This window comes from Felis catus, chromosome D3 (genome assembly GCF_018350175.1).
Source record: "Felis catus isolate Fca126 chromosome D3, F.catus_Fca126_mat1.0, whole genome shotgun sequence".
Classification (NCBI taxonomy): domain Eukaryota; kingdom Metazoa; phylum Chordata; class Mammalia; order Carnivora; family Felidae; genus Felis; species Felis catus.
This window is the reverse complement of record NC_058379.1, coordinates 34290406-34308702: the sequence shown is the minus strand read 5'-3', so window position 1 is coordinate 34308702 and position 18297 is coordinate 34290406. Positions and strand designations below refer to the sequence as shown.

At 44.3% G+C, this 18297-nt stretch overlaps 1 long non-coding RNA gene across 3 annotated transcripts; it reads right to left on the bottom strand.

The window, feature by feature from the left end:
- Positions 1–1794: 1794 nt before the first annotated feature.
- On the bottom strand, positions 1795–15024 carry LOC123381217. 3 transcript variants are annotated; one of them, XR_006587964.1, is made up of 3 exons: positions 14628–15024; positions 8255–8407; positions 1795–2168 (listed from the first exon to the last, which is right to left on the bottom strand). It is a non-coding gene; the product is annotated as an uncharacterized LOC123381217 (long non-coding RNA). The 3 variants fall into 3 exon arrangements; XR_006587962.1 differs by lacking the exon at positions 1795–2168 and adding an exon at positions 7513–7673; XR_006587963.1 differs by lacking the exon at positions 1795–2168 and adding an exon at positions 7513–7673 and having other exon boundaries at positions 14733–15024.
- Positions 15025–18297: the final 3273 nt, after the last annotated feature.

The window sequence follows — 18297 nt, the reverse complement described above, 5'->3', positions numbered from 1 at the left end:
CTGACAGGAAATAGATATGACATATTCATGAAAAAGATGGACTTCAGCGAATTAGGACAAAGAATTCCTGACCCAACATGACATCTCAGTGCACGAGTCCCATGTTGAACATGAAGTCAGAAGCTATCTTGAATGTGAAAAAGGCTTATGATGTGTAAGCCACTTGAGCGCCCCAAGAAAGCATCAAAGAGACTGACCTGCCATGGTTTCCCATGGGAATGCCATGGGATCATGAAGAAGGCACGTGGCCGAGGGACAAAGGGACTTATTGTCTCATTTTGGCCATTGCTTCAGGGGTGAAGGACACTCAAAGGATCAGGAATTTGGCAACTGGGGAAAGGGGAGCTTTTCAGGTAAATATACCAACTTCTTGTCAACGTTGACGTATATTGTTTCATGTTAATGAAATAATAATATCCTGTGCCAAAAGTCTTTATGAGAGATGGCACACAGGGAAAGAAATAACTATCTGATTCAATTTAGTATTTAATACAAGTCAAATATGTAGCAAACAAGATAGATTATTCATAAAATAATGAATCGTACATAGCCTTTCATGTATCCAAGAGTTGGCATGAAGGTCATTCATTCATTCAGCAAATGTTTACTCATAGAAGGGTTTTTTTTTTCCTGTGCTGCGTGGGACACCTCATGTTTCTTCATCAATGGCTAATTTCATGTGGGAAATGGCCAGTGGTTTCTGTGTCTGCTCTGGAGCATGGAAAGAAACATCGATTCATGCCAGACTGAAGAAGTCACCCCCAAGACTACTGTCCTCAATCATTCTCTAGATAAGTTATGGTATGATGTTAGCCACTGTGACCTACAGAGCTATCATGCCAGTGACTCAAAAGAATGGTGGTTTCTTGCCTCTCATGTAATAGTTTCCAACGGGTTTTCCCTGTCAGTGAACAGCTCTTCTCCAAGTAAGGATGCAAGTCCCAGTTCTTTTTCCTCTTGTGGCACTGTCATTTTCAACTCGTGGCTTTCAGGTTCTCCTCCCTCATTTGCATAAAGCCAGAGGTGGAAGAGCATGAAGGCAAGTGTGTAGGAAGTTTTAAGGGCTAGATCTGCCATCACACATCACTTCCTCCCATGGATCAGAACTCAGTCAATACCACCTGCCAAGCCACAGGAGATGCTGGAACAGTCTAGCTGTGTGCCGGTGAGGAATACAGCAGACTCTGCCACAAAATACATGGCGGGCCAAGTGCTGGGCTGAGTGTCACAGGTTTGAATGGTATGCACATGTCACATGGAACTCAAGTCACTTGTCAGGTTCACAGCTGACATACAAGTGGCAGAACTGAGACTGGACCCAGGTAATGGGACTTCAGAACACACACTCTTCACCACTATGCAGTCTGCTGTGCTCTATGCTCCAGTCACACCCCCATCCCAGAAACTTGGTGGGGGGTGCTTCTCTGAGCACAGCCTCCTGCCCCTGTCCACGAAGGTGCTGAAGGAGTGGTCGCAGCCTCCACAGTCAGTATGTGGTGTGTGTATTGGAGGGACCATACAGGTGCCTTAGGTGAGGTTTTTCTCAAATTGCAGAAATATGTTAAATGAAACATAATTTAGGAAGAACTACAGGAGACAAAATAAAATCTCCTTTTAAAGACCTCCAGGGGTGCTTTGGTGACTCAGTCCATTAAACAACCGACTCTTGATTTTGGCTCAGGTCATGATCGCCAAGTTCATGTGATTGAGCCCCACACTGGGCTCCACACTGTCAGCGTGGAGTCTGCTTGGGATCCTCTCTCTCTCTCTCTCTCTCTCTGCCCCTCCCCTGCTTGTGCACTCTCTCTTTCTCTCTCTCTTTCAAAAAAATAAACTTAAAAAAAAAATAAAGACCTCCAGTGAAGGCAACATCACAGCTTTCTGATGATGTCTTCATCTATAACCAGATTAGGAGTTTCCTCTTTTTATCTTATGCTTCATGTTATGGCATAAATTCTAGCTCCCTCTTCACTAAAGATTGAGAACAGCTGTCTCTTTTCCAATTTATTAGACATAAGATTCACTTGTATTAAATTTCTTCTTCTTCCCCTCTCCAGTCTACAAGTATTTCACTTCCTTGCCTCATCTCTCCCCACTGGATCTCCAGTTTAGGGCTAACAGCATGTTGAGGATGGTCTTGGAGTTCATCTTCCATTGTGCCATGGGACCTAGGAATGAACACAGAGCAGTGAGCTAGGGTCCTGGTGCCATAACTGCAGAGCTGCTTCTGCCCCTAACTGTGTGACCCTTGGCATGTGACAGAAACTCTCTGCACTTGAGTGCCCCCATCTGAAAGAGAAATGGGCAAGATAATTTATCTCTAAATTTCTTCAACTCTGAAGCTGCTTTGAGTAAATCTTAACAGCTCTATTCCAGTTTTTAAATCTTGACAGAGAGCATACCAGTTCCAAAAAAGAAAAAAAAAATCTTTGTTAAAAGTTCCAAATCACTTGATTTTGCACTTTCTGGCTGCCAGAATCTTGACCCTAATCATCAAGTAAAACTTGTCCAGTTTAGACATCTATATTTGATCATCCAGTGTGTGTGTGTGTGTGTGTGTGTGTGTGTGTGTGTGTGTAACTCAGCTGATTCAAAGTCAGATACAAACGACATGATTCAGGGGCACCTGGGTGGCTCAGTCGGTTAAGCATCCAACTTCAGCTCAGGTCATGATCTCACAGTTCATGGGTTCCAGCCCTGTGTTGGGCTCTGTGCTGCCAGTTCGGAGCCTGGAGCCTGCTTTGGATTCTGTGTCTTCCTCTCTCTCTGCTCCTCCCCTGCTTGTGCTCTCTCTCTCTCTCTCTCTCTCAAAAATAAATAAACATTAAAAAAGAAAAAGAAAAAGGAATAAAATACATGATTCAAAAGTCAAATATAAAAAAGTATAGATTGAGGATTCTGACTCCCACATCTTCCCTTCCACCCTGTTCTCTATCACCTCATTATTTCCTCCCCATAATCTCTGCTTCCCATATATTATTCTACTAGTTCTTTATGGAAATATGAGCAAATGTGTTCCTCTCATCCACCAATTCTTATTATATTATCTGTACCTTTCCTTTATTTATTTAAATGTTTAGTTTTGAGAGAGAGTGTGTGAGTGGGGGGGGGGGCAGGTAGAAAGAGGTCAACAGAGGATCCAAAGTGGGCTTTGAGCTGACGGCAGCAAGCCCAATGCAGGGATCAAACTCACGAACTGAGAAGTCAAGACCTGAGCTGAAGTCGGACACTCAACCGAGTCAACCGGGTGCCCCATCTTTTATTTTTTTATTTGAGAGAGAGAGACAGAGACAGAGACAGAGACAGAGACAGAGACAGAGAGATAGCTTGAGCAGGGGAGAGGGACTGAGGGAGAAAGAATCTTAAGCAGTATCCATGAGTAATGCAGAGCTCAATGTGGGGCTCCATCCCATGACCCTGCGATCATGACCTGAGGTGAAATCAAGATTTGGACGCTCAACCAACTGAACCACGCAGGTTCCCCTGCACCTCTCCTTTTTTGAATTTAGTTTTGACTTTTTATTGAGATATAATTGACATGTTTTATCAGTCTCACGTGTACAACATAATGATTCCATATACAATCTAAGGATCACCATGATAAGTCTAATTGACATCCATGATCACACATAGTTACAATATTTTTCTTGAAATGAGAACTTCTAAGATCTACTTTCTTCACAACTTTCAAATAAACAATACAGAATTGTTACCTGTCTGTCACCCTTTTGTACATTATATCCCATGACTTATTTACTATATAACTGGGGGGGGGGAGTTGTACCTTTTCACCACTTTCATCCACGCCCAGTCCCCTGCACTTTTCCCTTTTCACTAGGCTCTGACATCTTTCCACGTTTCTCTTTAGACGGTGTCCTCACTGTTTTCTCATAGCTGCATCGTATTCCTTTGTCTAGAGGTATCATGATTTAGTCAGCTTGTCTCCTGTAGATGGATGCTTGGCTCATTTCCAGTCTTTTGTTATTACAAACAATGCTACGATGGATAGCTTTGCAAATATGTGTGCAAATCCTTCTGTAGGATAAATTCCCAGAAGCAGTATTATGAGGTCAAAGAGTAAATGCACTTGAAGGTCCACTAGATCTTGCCAAAGTGTCCTCCATGGGGCTTTATGGTTCTTACATTTCCATCCTCGATACAGGAGAGTCTCGTTTTTCCACAACCTCCCCGTTGGGTGGATTGTCAAATCTTTGGACTTTTGCCAGTCTGATAAGTGAGAAATGGTAACTGAGGATGGTTTGGATTTTATTTGCTCTTATTAAGAACAAGTAACTCAGAGCCCTTTGAAAGCAACAAACAGATTTGTTGAAAATGATGGAGTCACATCATGGTAGGAACTGTATTTGACTTATTACTTATGCTCTAAATCAGAGTTTCTTCACCTGGCTGCACAGCAGAATCACCTTTTCACAAATGTGGGAGCCTGGGTCCCACCTTAGCCAATGAAAGGAGAGACCTTGGAGACAGAGCTTTAGCTCGTTGTCCCTCAAGCTGAAGTTCTCTGTGTTATGAATCTGTTTCTCTTTTTCTAGCTGTGTTCTCTGGGTGGCCTCTGGGGCCAGCTTCTGTATTCTCTTTTTCCTTAGCTGCAGAGGAACATTCTAAGTCTTTTCTGCAGCAAGCATGGCTTCTTGCGTGGGAACAAAGCTGCGAATAGACCCCATTGAATGGCATGTCCCAACAAGCTGCGTGTAGCATGGGAAGCGGCCACCATGGAGCATCGGCTGTTCAGCCCTTCCTGCCCAGTGCCTGCAGCCTCCACCAACCCTTAGGACCACAGGTTTGTCTCTCTCTTTCTCTCTCTCTTTCAGAAGGAAACATTAAAAAAAGGAACAACAGGATTCTAAGGCTGCCTCATGTTCACAGTTACGCTTCTGTCCTCCTAGAACATTTCCAACTTAGCTAGTGGAGGACTGCTCTGAATTTTCAGGACATATTCCAAATGCAAATCATCTGTCTTACCAATACGTACATATGGGTGTAAATACACGGATACTCATCTATATCATAGAAATAAAATTGTGAGGTTCTGCACAATTTCAAAATCATGTCCTACAGCTGAGAACTATGGCTTAGGAACTTAGCAAAGTGGTGAAAAACCTTGGCTTCATCTCTAATACACCTTCCAGAACTGTGGTGACTGGAGAGGCTAGGATCCTCCTCTTTGGATGCCAAGGGAACCTCAAGATTTGCTCCAAGTGGCACACGGACTGCAGGTGGTAAAACGCTGTTGCCCTTCTCCTTCTTGCTCTGCAGGAAAATCAGTTCACTTCATTGCCCTTCAAGTAGGGAAGACAACTGGTCCCAGTGAGGGAGGTCCTAGTGGGGGAGTGGGAGAGAAAGGGGATGTGCTTTGTCTTTCAGGGCAGGAGGGAGCTGTCCTACAGTCTTGGGGCTGGCCGGGGGCTGGCATAGACTCCAAATAACCTGCAGAATTGCCTGCAGTGAGTATGGAGGCAGAAGCCCAGCAGCAGCACCCTCTTCCTGCTCCAGAGAGTTTACAGAGGCACCTCATAACCCAACAGACTTGATTCCATCCAACTTCAGCCACTCACAGGATCAGCAATAATCCGTTCACTTGGTAACACCCTCTGAAGGGCATCTGAGGCAAGTAAACCAAGAATAGTAGCATTTATTGAACGAATTTGGGGCTAGTAAATGGGAACTGTATCTATAAGTAACATCATTTTCCATTCTGTTTCTAATGTAGTTATTTCTGACTACTTCTATGGCTTGGAAAGGTGGTGTTAAGAGTTTGAAAATGAGCAAAACTATCACTCTTACTGTCTTCAAGGTCCTAGACTTCATCTCCCCCAAGAACAGGGATAAGTTCATTCCCACGAAGAGAATAGTTCCTTCCTCTCCTTCAGCTCTGGTCCAAAAAGAATGGTCCTCACTTTTGTGGATGCCACTGAGGAAGGTCAAACAAATGTGTGGAGAGACATAGAAGGCCAGTGGACAGGGATACTTGTTGTGCTGTGATTCTTTGGAGCAGCTGTGGAGGTCCCTGGGGACACCTTGCCCAGTGTAGAGCCCTGACCTGGGCATCTCAGCAAGATTAGTTTCCCCTGGACCCCAAACACCCATGAATGGAGACCACAAATTTCGGTTGGCTGTGCTGTGAATTCAGAAATTTCTTTTTTTTTTAGTTTATTTTTATCTATTTTGAGAGAGAGAGATAGAGAGCCAGTGGTGAGGGGCAGAGGGGGGCGGGGAGGAAAGAGAGAATCCCAAGCAGGCTCTGTGCTGTCAGCACAGAGCTCATTTGGGGGCTCGAACTCACAAACTATGAGATCATGACCTGAGCCAAAACCAGTAGTCAGATGCTTTAACCGACTGAGCCACCCGGGCACCCCCAGAAATTTCTCTAAGAACAGGGAGTATGTGAAGTTGTATCTGGTAATCAAACAATAAAGGGGGGACTGGGGTGCCTGGGTGGCTCAGTCAGTTAAGCATCTGACTTCAGCTAACGATCTCATGGTTCACAGGTTCCAGCCCTGCGTCAGGCTCTGTGCTGACAGTTCAGAGCCTAGAGCCTGCTTCAGATTAAACATTAAAAAATTAAAAAAAAAAAAAAAGGGAGGACAGATTTTTGAAATCGGCAGTTTTTGAAGCACTCAATGGGGGCACAATTTACTTGCCTCCACGAAAAGTCTCTGAAAACATTCTATCTCCATGGTGCAGAGTAGACCTTCATTCTTTGCGAAGTTTCCAAGCAGGAGCAGATACCAGACAAGCTAGCTGTTCGGCATCACAAATTCAAAATAGTTATATTAGCTGTATTTAAAATGTTTTACCTGGTTACTTGGGCACCCACAAAGCCCAACCCAACACGCCTGATTTTCTTCTGGTAGCATCTAGAAAAGTTGATTTTTTTTTTTTTCTGTTTGGCCGCCCTCTTCTTGACCTCCCTTTTCTCCCCAGTGCTACTTATAAGATGGCCAGCCTCTCATTCCAAATAATTACTTAGTAGTACCAGACGCTGCTTTTTCCCACAGTGTGTCTCCCCCTTCTCCATGATTATAAGACAAAGGCAAGCGACGTTTCTCAGAAAAGAGCTGGAAAATTGGAACCCAGAGAAGTGTGTGCTGCTCGGTGACCCAAGAGTCCCCCAGGGGTACCAGATCCACTTCCCACCTCCAGGGTTTCCCTTTCACAGTCCCCAGAGAAATGCCACCAGTGCAATTTTCTGCATCTCATTCCAAACTCACGAAGGTTCTCATTATATTTTCAACATGAAACCTCAGCACTCAAAACGAATCATTTAGGATGACAAGGAAAAGATACGAAAGCCTCTGGTAACTGGAATAATTAGAGGAACGGAATCCCCAACTGCACCGACTTGTCCCTTCCATTTTGAGTATGAGGACGGGCCAGAGAGCTGGGTTCACACCCAGAACCTTCCCCTGGCTCTCTGTGAGGCCTTGGGCAAATGACCTTCTTGGCATCCTGGAGAGCTTCATCTTTCTTTTCAGTAGTCCTGTTGGGAAAGGCAGGGGTTGAGAAACTTCTGCAGGAAGCTGGCCAATGCTTAGGCTTTTCAAGCTTATCTGGTGTCCTCGGCTTGTCCCAGGAGGGAGCATAAGTAGTATTGCCTTTCGAATGTGACCTATAGCTCAGCCGTGTCACTCTCCAGGATTCTGAATTTATGCCTGCCAGAGAAGTTTGTCCGGCGTTTAAATTAGGTAGAATTTCACAGAACCAGCACACCAGCAGACTTTTACATAGAATGTCTTCCCAGAGACAGTTGTCCATACCCATGGGGAAATGCACTGAGCTTTTCCAGGGAGGAGCTGGCCCGATACCCAGCCTAGTAGAATCCCAGCTGAGTCTTGTGCAGAGGTTAAGGCCAGCTTTCCGGGGAACACAGTAAGTTCGGGAATTGAATAGTGGCCAGACAGGTGTTATTCGGTCCAGAATTATCACAGTCTTTGTTATTTGCATCATGAATGTGCACCCAACCTCATTTACTTTTAGTCATTAGAAACCTCCTTCCCTGCGGGATCCATTAGTGGGAAAGAGAGGCTGATTTCAGATACGGGAACTGTAGGAGGTAACTGATCGCCTGGCCTACCTGGCCCAGGTGGAGGCCAACCGGGAGGCTGTGGGGACTCAGCCTGTGTGGGAAGAGTGGGGGGCTCCAGGGACACAGGCTGGAATGCACCATGGACCTACAAAAAGCAGGGCAGAGTGACAACCTAGTGAGGCCAGCACCGGGGTCGGGGGTACTCACCATGTTGGATGTATAGTTTGCAATCCACAGAGGGTGGAGACGTGAAGGTCCTTAATGATATTGTGGTTGGAGGTCGAGAATTTGGATTTATTTTCTATCACCACTGTTAAAGGCGCAGCAGTTATAATTTATGAAGTGAAATTCATCAACACACTGAGAGTAAAAAAGAAAGAGAGAGAGAGAGCAAAGCATAAATAAACTATTCTCCAGGAGGTCATGGGGTGGAGTTAAAGTTTTTTGAAGCATGGGTTTGGAGCCAATGAATCATTGTGTTTCACTCTTAGCCCTGCCTCTTAGTGATGGTGAGACTTGAGCTCTGAGTCTCAGTTTGCTTGTCTACTGATGAGAGAGCTGTGGGTGTTACATATGAAGCTATCTATCACTTCATGGTTTCTGAAATTTTAAATCCCCACCCCCTCTCCTTCCAATGAATGGAGCACTTTAAAATTCAGTTTTCTGCTTAACTAAGTCAAATCTCCTTTGGTTCAGTCCTTGTTATAACGCCTTTCTGAAAGGCATTAGTTAATTAATTCTGACTTTCGCCGATTCACTCAAAAATCCAATCCAAATTCACTCAAATTAGTCCTGTATTATGAATATTCATTCATATTGTGCTTTGTTGTGAGTTATTAGAGAGGCAGGAGACTGGGATGGACATGAGCTGTAAGGAACTGTAGATGTTTTAAAATTCTGTTCCCAGGTTGCTCATTTATTTATTTTTCCGGAAAATGAGTAGCATAAATAAAAATGTAATTATTTAAGAGTTTTGATTAGTTGAGTTTTTGCCATATATAACCACTCGTTATCTGCCTGTCTGTCTAATATTTATATACACCTAATCCATCAATGGTATGAGGTCATGCTTTGGGCACAATTTGATTATGCATCTCTAAGTTATTTCATGACATTTGTGAAGTTGATTTGTACATCATTAATAGGGTGGAATGATTTAAAGTCCACAGAGAGTGGCACCCGGGTGGCTCAGTCGGTTAAGCGCATCTGGCTCTTGATTTTGGCTCAGGTCATGATCTCAGGGCTGTGAGATCGAGGCTCGTGTCAGGCTCTGTGCTGATAGCGCAGAGCCTGCTTGGGAATCTCTCTCCTCTTTCTCTGCCCTTCCTCTGCTCTCTCTCTCTCTCTGTCTCGCTCAAAATGAATGAACATTAAAAAAGATAAAATCCACAAAGAAACGAGGAGTAGACTGGTTCCTCATTCTGTCCATCAGCATTTGCTGAGTCATACTGAGCACTCTGCTCCAAGCACTGTCTGAAAGTGGTAATGGTTACGGGAAGGGAAAATCAAGGGAGATCTCAGACCATCAACTGAGTCCAACCAGGAGCATATGTGGGGTGTGGCAGTGCCTCCTTCTGGGGTTCCTAAAAGGAGGGGGGCCGTGTAGGAAGCCCATGCTGGAAGTAGCAATGGGAAAAAGTGTGCATCCCGTTATCTGTCAGATCCGTTCGCTGCTCGGGTCTGGCTTAGAAGATGGCGTCCAAGAGGGGTGAACTGAGCATGTGCAGTCTTCTCATACTTAGGGTTTCCCCCTACCGGTCATGACCATTTGTGGGTAATAAAAACATGCACTAGCATTTACAAAAGTGAACAATGAGAATAGGAGGTGTCTGAGTGGCTCTTGGGTAGTGAGGCTAAGTATTATTTTGTGAAACCTGTATTTCGGTTGTGTGTATGGGTGTATGCCTGTGTCCTGTGTTGTGACATAAAATGTGGTTCTTATCATGGGTCAAGGTTAAACAAGATTGAAATGTCACCATGTTGACAATGGGTTCCCCAGTGGAAGTAGTTAGAATGGACTTCAATCTCCTAGAAATCATGAGTGCCAACATTTAAAAGTATCCAACAAATGATATGCTTATCTTATACAACATTCCTTCATATGCTCCTTGAGCAAAAATAGAAAGATTATGATAGTCAGAACTCTACTGTCCAGGAAAACAGAAGAAGCTAACACTTTAGAGCAGGAACCAAGCTCTACCTATATGGGAAAGCCTTCTTTTGTGCAGGAGGGGACAGGAATAATACTTTGTGTTCTTAAGGTCAGTATTACTATTGATCAGCTTGATGGATCATCTGCTTTCCAACATCTCCTTGAATGCATTGCTCCAAATGACAGAATGTCCAAAATTTCTTGAAACTGTTTTTAAACCTACACCTTTTAATTTAATGTTAGCATGTCCAACAAAATCCTGGAATCATTTCAGTTTCCATTCTAGACATCAATATATATAATTCTTCATTCCAGACTCAAGCTAATCAGCATAGCATGGAAATTGTTTAGTCCTGGAAGTCCTGGATGGGAGGTAAGGGAAGACCAGAGTTTTCACCTATCCACCCCTCCCCTGCGTCATTCGCTGGTTATCTCCCCTCCTCCGACCTCCTGTTCTAAGCCACAAACTGAGAAGGTGGGTCCACTTTGGCCCATCTCTGAAGCTCCTCTCAACCTCCATCCTTCCCTTCTCTATTCAAGTTAATTGTTCTTTTTATGTCTAGGAACAGTAGACCCCACCCACTTCCTTTCTCTCTCACATTTTCTGCTGGAGTGTGGCTAAAAACACAGGCTTACTCCTGTCTCCAGGGCAAGATAAGCTTCTGACGGCTGGTAGTAATACATATCTAATTGGCGCACATCAGGGCCATATGGACTGCTTTGGAGGTTGAATAAATGCCAAGGTTGATTTAACTGGGTTATTTGGAATGGGGGAGGTTGCCTGTATTTACAAATTATTTAGTACTGGTAAAGTATATTTTCTCCCAGAAATATAAACCATTTTTTCAAGCTACCCTTCCATGCTCTCTAAATTCACTTAATCCCATTCAGTGTAGAACAACTCCATGGCTCTTGACTCCAAGGCATAAGAAGAAAGGAACCTAATAAAAGCCATAAAATGTTAGGCTAGTGATCCCCCCTATCAGTTTATCTCTGTCCTGGGTGCTGGGAGATGTGTGCTGAGTGAGTTTTGCACTTTTCCTATATGAAGTTGATCTCCAAATATTAGTGATGCCTACAGAATATTCCCAAATTTCTCTTAAGATCCTGTTAATTAGGCCTAGTATGCATGAATTATCTGAATCTATCTTGAATCTATTTATAATTTTCCCTGACATCCTCAGCATAATTTGTTCCATATGTTTACAGCTTGCGTAGTAAACAATGTTTCCTTCTATTTGTCACCAAGACAACCTCCCTCAAACTTTAAGGAGTCTCTGTTGTTTAGCTTAGTGCTTTTGACTGAGCTGGGCTTTCCCCTGGCATCATCATCCCATTGACTCACAGCCTCTGTTCCCAGGCATCAGAAGTCCATCCCCATGGTGGAAGACAACCCATCCATGTCCCTCTGGACTTTTTGTGGAATGTTCTTCCTGATGCTTGTGGGCAGAATTAGCCACAGCATTCTAGAGATAAGCCTTGATGTTGAGATTCACACTTTCAAAAGAATAACTTCTCGTGCTTTCTGAACCGGGTTTCTTTGACATAAAGACCCAGAATAATGTCTGGGTTATCAATTAACAACTTATGTGAATTATACATTGTCCAAAATAGACCTCATGCTTGAACAGTAAGGCCCCTAGCTTACCCACTGTAGCAAAATAACTCATTGAAGACCTATTGTAAATGTACTCCAAGAGCATTCTATACTTGTAACAATCTCATATTCTGGTTGGAGAAACTGTCTCATACACACACACATGTGAACATCATGAAGGACTCCGGGTTTTAACTAGGTTTTAAAAGATATGGTAGAATAAAAATCAACAATAAAAAAAGATTAAAGAAAAAAAACTGTTGGATGTCCCTTAGTCTTCATTGCCACAACTGGAGGCAGGAATGACCATTTTCATTGGTCAAGATGCAGAAACTGACTCAGAGAGATTGAGAGTCTGTCCAGGGCAGATCACTGCCGTACTTTTTGGTCAAGATCATTGGATCCTATTCTCCGAGGCCCTCATGGCGATCAGAGAATTCAATGGGAACCCTTTGCCCTGACTTGCCTTGCACTGTGCTTCCTGAATATTCTCTGATCTTCCTGGCTTCTGACATCCTGAACTGCTTTCCCAGTTTTGGTCTTGGTGCCCTTGCGACCTAGACTTGGTTCTGTGCCCCAAGTGTGCAGTCTCTGTGTTCCTTCCCTGTCATACCATGGACTGTATCTGTGGCCACTGGGTCAGGCTGCCCAGATCCCACTCATCCCAATCCTACTTTGGGGACCCGGCTTCCATTACAGAAATGGAACTCTGACCTATTGGATTTTAAAGTTTCTGCTTTCCCCCTCAATCCACATCACCTCCAAGGGAAGAATGACAGGGCGTTTCAGATGGCTGAGAACACTCAATGCATGATGTCATTGAGGCCCATTACTAGCCTTCCCAGCTCTAACCCTTAGGAACATGTTGGCTGCCCCTCATTGCTTTCGCAAGACAGAGAAACATAACATGCAAGTTGCCCAAGAGCAGTTGAAGTGGAAAAAAATCCTTGATTTCTTTATTTTTCTAAATCAAATAAAATCCGACTTAATTTCTTACTCAGAAAGCTTAGAAAAAATTAACTATCAGTCTCTTTTCAGGGCTTTCCTTGCCTCTAACTGCCCCTCCCCTGCTCCTGCTCTACCTTTGGATTGTACAAGACACTGGAGAGGACCCACCCTGTGGCCTCTGCTCTGCTGTGGTGCTTGCCCTGAGCTCACTGATGCACCTTAGGTGGGCAGTTCTTGGGTCACTCCTAGTCAGGCCAGGAAGACCCCTTGACAGCTCCTGAGAGAGATGAGATACAGTAACTCACCAATTCCACTTTCTCCCCTGGCACACATATATCTCACCTTGTATAGCAGTGAGGTTGAGGTTAAAAGACTGTTTCTCGCCAACGCGATATGGCAGAAGTGATGTACATCACCTCCCAGAGTGACCCCAGAGCCCATGTGACTCCCTACACCAGATCTATCTGACGGAATTTTCTGCCATGATGGAAACTTTCCATACCCGCACTGATCACTATGATAGCCACTAGCCTTACGGCACTGAAGATCTGAATTTTTAATTTTAGTTAATTTTTATTAATTTAAACTCAAATAACCTCATGGGTCTAGTAGCCACCATAGTGGGCATACAGATCTACCCTCTCATCCCCCTTCTGCAATGACCTTGGAAGTCACGTGTTCTAGAAGGCATAGCCACAAGATAGAAGCGGCCCAGGTTCTCAGGTCACCACATGAAAGGCAACTGCCCGGGAAAGTTGCTAACTTAGAGCAGCTTGACTCACTTCATGCGCTGTGTGGAGCCACAGAGTCTTCAGGTGTATTTGTTAATACAGAGTGACCTGACCTGTGCTGACTATGGCGGCTCCTGGGGCCTCACAGGTGCCCACGTTGCCATCCCATCAGGGTCAACTCCAGCCCCGCCCACCAGCCAGCTCTGACCCCTGCCCTAGGAAGCCCATTTCCCTGCCCCTGCCCTGTTCCTTTCCCATTGCTTTGCTGGTCAATCCCTTCCCTCTTCAGCCTTCCATCGGCCAGACTTTATCCACCCCTACTCTGGGTCAACCTGGCTTGCTTATCCTCAGTAGGCCTAGACCATGAGGATTAAAAAAAAAGTCTTATATTGTTGTTTTTTTTTATCCTAGGCCCTGCCTAGTGACCTCTCTTTTTTTCAGCTCTATTCTTCCCTAGAGTCTGCCACCGAGAAAAACAAAGTACAAAATTTCTCAATAAGTACTATACTGCATTAAATTATTAATAAATCATCTAGTGTTAACTACAATTGCAGAGCTCTGGGAGTAGAGATAAGGGAAGAAATTATTTTCCTTTATTCGTGCCAAGTTGGCACTTTTGTCAAAGGCCTGAGATCCTGGCATGGGAAGTTCCACAGAAACAATTTATTTAAAAGTATAACCCAGCTGGGCAGGCCACAGAGAGCTCAGCTCTCACCCCACACCCACCCCGGTCCAAAATCAGCATCCCACAGAACGAACGCCATCCCCACAGGGTCTTAGGAAGAAAGGCATATGTTACTGAAATTTTCAGTAAAATTTCTTGAAGAGACAGAGAAGGAAAGTCACAGCCCATACTTCAGGGTAAATGGAACTCCCCATCAAACATTTCTTTTATTCCCCACCCCTCAAGTTTCTCCCCCTTGCCAGCTGTTTCTCTTCTTACTCATCCCTCTCCTGGCCTCTCAAATTCCCTCCTAACACCCCGAACAATTTCCTTTCTCCCTCAACTTGTGTTACTCGCTCTGCAAAACAACATCTCCCAGAGCTGGTCAAACAGGGAGGACATTTCCTCACACATGTCCTTTGCGAGGGGGAGCTCACCCGCCACCCACTGCCCCCCCAAAGCAGTTCAACAAAAACAAATAATACAACCTCGCTATTGTTAGAGAGGGATGTAACCATCGTAAGCAAAGCCTAACCATCTGCTTTTTTCTTCCTTTCAGATGGTCTCATGCCACCATTTGCGTGAGGGGATACCTTTCCCGGGAGCCACTGTGGCTGAAGTCCTGGGATCTGGTCCTTTGAAGAGGATCTTACTCAACCTGCACTGTTTGTCCTCGGGCAGCTACAACACAGCACAGACCAGTTCCCTGCCCCAGAGAACCTGCAGCTTTGACTGCAGCTGGTGGAAGGAAGCTTGCTCTCCCAATGCCGCTGTTTCCGCTGCAACCCTCATTGTTCCTAGACTTAGTTACCACATGAGTGGTTCAAAGCAATAATCTTCTTTTGCTCTCAGTTTGGAGTCCTGTGTTTTCCCCATCCGCCTCTATTATCCCGAGAGCCTTATTTTTCCTCTTGATCCAAACCAAACACTGTTTATCAGTCATAGGAAGGGCTTTGCAGGGTTCCTGCCCACAGTGCGGAGTGATACACAGAGCTTCCTGTGCAAGCCTGGCCCTGTTCCAACAACAGTGGAACGGGCTGCAGGGCAGATCGGCGTCATAAGCTGGAATGGTCTGTGCCAGGGCCAGGGAGTCACATCTGTCCTTTCCCTGCCTGTCACCGTGGGCCAGAGAGGGCCTCAGACACAAATGTCAGAGCCTGAGTGCCTGGACCTCTCTTAGGGAGGACCTGGTGTGCCTTGAGGGTAGTTCCGATAAAGAACGAGAAGAGTGATACTATGGAGCACTGTGTGTCTTAGAAATGTTTATATGCTTCCAAAGCTGCTTTAAACATGACGACACACACAGAGAAGTTCCATTTTTAGAGTTCACTGGAACCTAACGGGGTTGGGGAGGGTCATCTTGAGCACTGCCCTTAGAAGGGGTAGTGCTATGAAGGGCTCCTGCATGATTGACGAGGAGAAAGGAGACCGCCTTCCCACCCAGTGCTCCCATTTACCCGGCATGTGACCCTGTGAAGTTCCCTCATTTGCCAGGGTCTCAGTTTCCCTATCTGTAAGTTGAGAGAACTGGACTCAAGGTTCACCACTCTGTGAACTCTCCATATTGTGAGCCTGCTGTGGAGTACTTACTAGAAAGGCTTGGCTCACAGGTTAAATGGTGGCCACCTATTGAATCACTCAGTAGGGACAACAATGGGCATTGGGAATACGAGGGCAGCTAAGATACGGTCTTTAGCCTTGAGATGATCACAGTCCAGTATAGGAGATACACAAGTGGACAGAGAGTCATGATTCCATATGTAAGTGGCATAGTACATAGAGGTAAGTACAAGGTGCTTATAGAAGCATAGAGGAGGGGTGTACTGCTGCCTGAAGAAGTTAGGGTGGTTTTCTAGAAAAGTATGATCTCCCTTTTGAAGAAGAACACATTGCCAGGCAGAGAAGGGGCTGAAGGAGGCAGGGGAGGTGTGTTTCAGGAAGAGGAAACCACCTGAGAGAATTGTTCTTGGAAAATGACCATCATCTCCCCACCCACCTATGGGGGCCACTTCCCACATCTGTGCCATAGGAGTCCAGCCCCCGGTCACACTGAGCGGACCAGGGATAGATATCTGATTTCAAAGCAGCTGGTTTATAACTGGGACAGGGCTCTATGACTTGCAGCCTGGATGGAGAAGCTTCAGGCAGCAGCTAGCATTGTTGTCTCTATTGAGTGACCAAATTGGGAACCAAAGATCGCTGTGCTTATCTGGGGAACTGAGAGAATGAGTTTGCATGAATAGTGGTGCTGAGGGAGTTGAGGTTGAGCCTGGGTGTACAAAGTCATGAGGGAAAATGAGCCATGGGAGAATGGAGTAAGAAGGAGAGACCATGTAGGAGAGGCCATACAGAGGAAGCAGAGCTCTCATGCATCATCTTCCATTCCCTCATTCTGGGAGACCCCAAGAGGAGACTAGCCTCCAGCTCCTGGAACCTTCTCATTTCTGTTCTCAGGAGCCCTGTCATTGTGTCGAAATTCTTTTCTTTCTTTTGGATTTAATCTTATAAAGTTAAAAAAAAGTGTATAGACAAAATTTTAACATACCCACATAGCTATTACCCAGAATTAGCAAATGTTAAATATTTGCTATGTTTTTTTTCTAGATATATACATTATAAAACAGAAGAAATTACAACTTAAATTTAATGTTGAATATTCTCTGTTTTTCTTCCCTGGTCACTCACTCTTTTCACAAGAGGAGCCAATTAGAAATTTGGCCCATATAGGGGCGCCTGGGTGACTCAGTCAGTTAAGGGTCAGACTTCAGCTCAGGTCATGATCTGACAGTCTGTGAGTTCAAGCCCCGCATTGGGCTCTCTGACAGCTCAGAGTCTGGAGTCTGCTTCAGATTCTGTGTCTCCCTGTCTCTCTGCCCCACTCCTCCCACTCATGCTTTGTCTCACTCTGTCTCTCAAAAATGAATAAATGTGTAAAAAAAAATTTTTAAAGAAATTTGGGCTGTATCCATGAAGATTCTATAAAGGGGCAATGCCTATATCAGAAAAGAAAGACTTTCCAGAGGTGGGAGCTTCCATCCATGTCTCACTGACTAGAATCTTGTCACGTGGCCACTCCAGCATAAGGGGGGAGCTAAAACCAAGTGTGTTTTTTGACTGCTGTTGTTTGCTTAATCTGATGCACTGCTTGGAACAAAAAATGATTATGTTAAGATGGAAAGAGAGAATGAATTTGGGGTGGCAACAAGCTGATTTTACCCGTGAGGTGTATTTATCAATTTGTAGCTGGGGCTCTGGCAGTTCTTAAGATTTTCTCGTTGTCTTTAGTGTTTGTTCCACAGTCACAGGACTGTGAGCCTGTGACTCCATTTATTTGTATGGATTCTGCTAAAGATCCAGGACATTCTTTCACATCTGAAAACTTCTGTCTCCAGCTTTGGAAGACTCACTGTCTTCTCCACCACCATTTGCTTTTTCTGAAACATCTTATTCCAACCTCTCAGCCTCTGATTTTTTTTTTTAATGTTTTCCATCTTTTTGCCTCTTGCCCTATATTCTAGGTGATTTATTCAGAGGCATTTTCTAGTTTAAGTATCTATTGAGTTGTGTCTACATTTCTATTCAATTATCCATCTAGTTAGTGTTTTTTTTGAAACTAATGATATAACCTATTTTTCTACACTTTTAATATGTTGTTTTTCATTTTGATTTCTCATATTTTGTAGGGTTCCATTCTTGCCTCATGGAATCCTTTTTTTCCCCTTTATTTGTGAACTTGAAAAAAATATTTACTTTATGAAGCAAGATTGACAATGAATTTATAATTGTTGGAACTGTGTGATGGGCGCATAGAGCTTCTTTATTTTCTGCAATGCATGTGTTTGAAATTTTCCATTTAAAAGTTTTAATGATGAATCTGGGGTTATAAGCCAATAAGAACATTATTTTTCAAAGTTTACTAAGGTGCTGTTTGCCTGGTATGAGGCTGTTCTCTGATGTGTAAAGAGAAGATTGATTGAGGCCCCTTTCTTTTTCTTTTTTTTTTTTTTTAATGTTTTCTAATGTTTATTTATTCTTGAGACAGAGACAGAGCGTGAACAGGGGAGGGGCAGAGAGAGAGGGAGACACAGAATCGGAAACAGGCTCCAGGCTCTGAGCTGTCCACACAGAGCCCGACGCGGGGCATAAACCCACGAACTG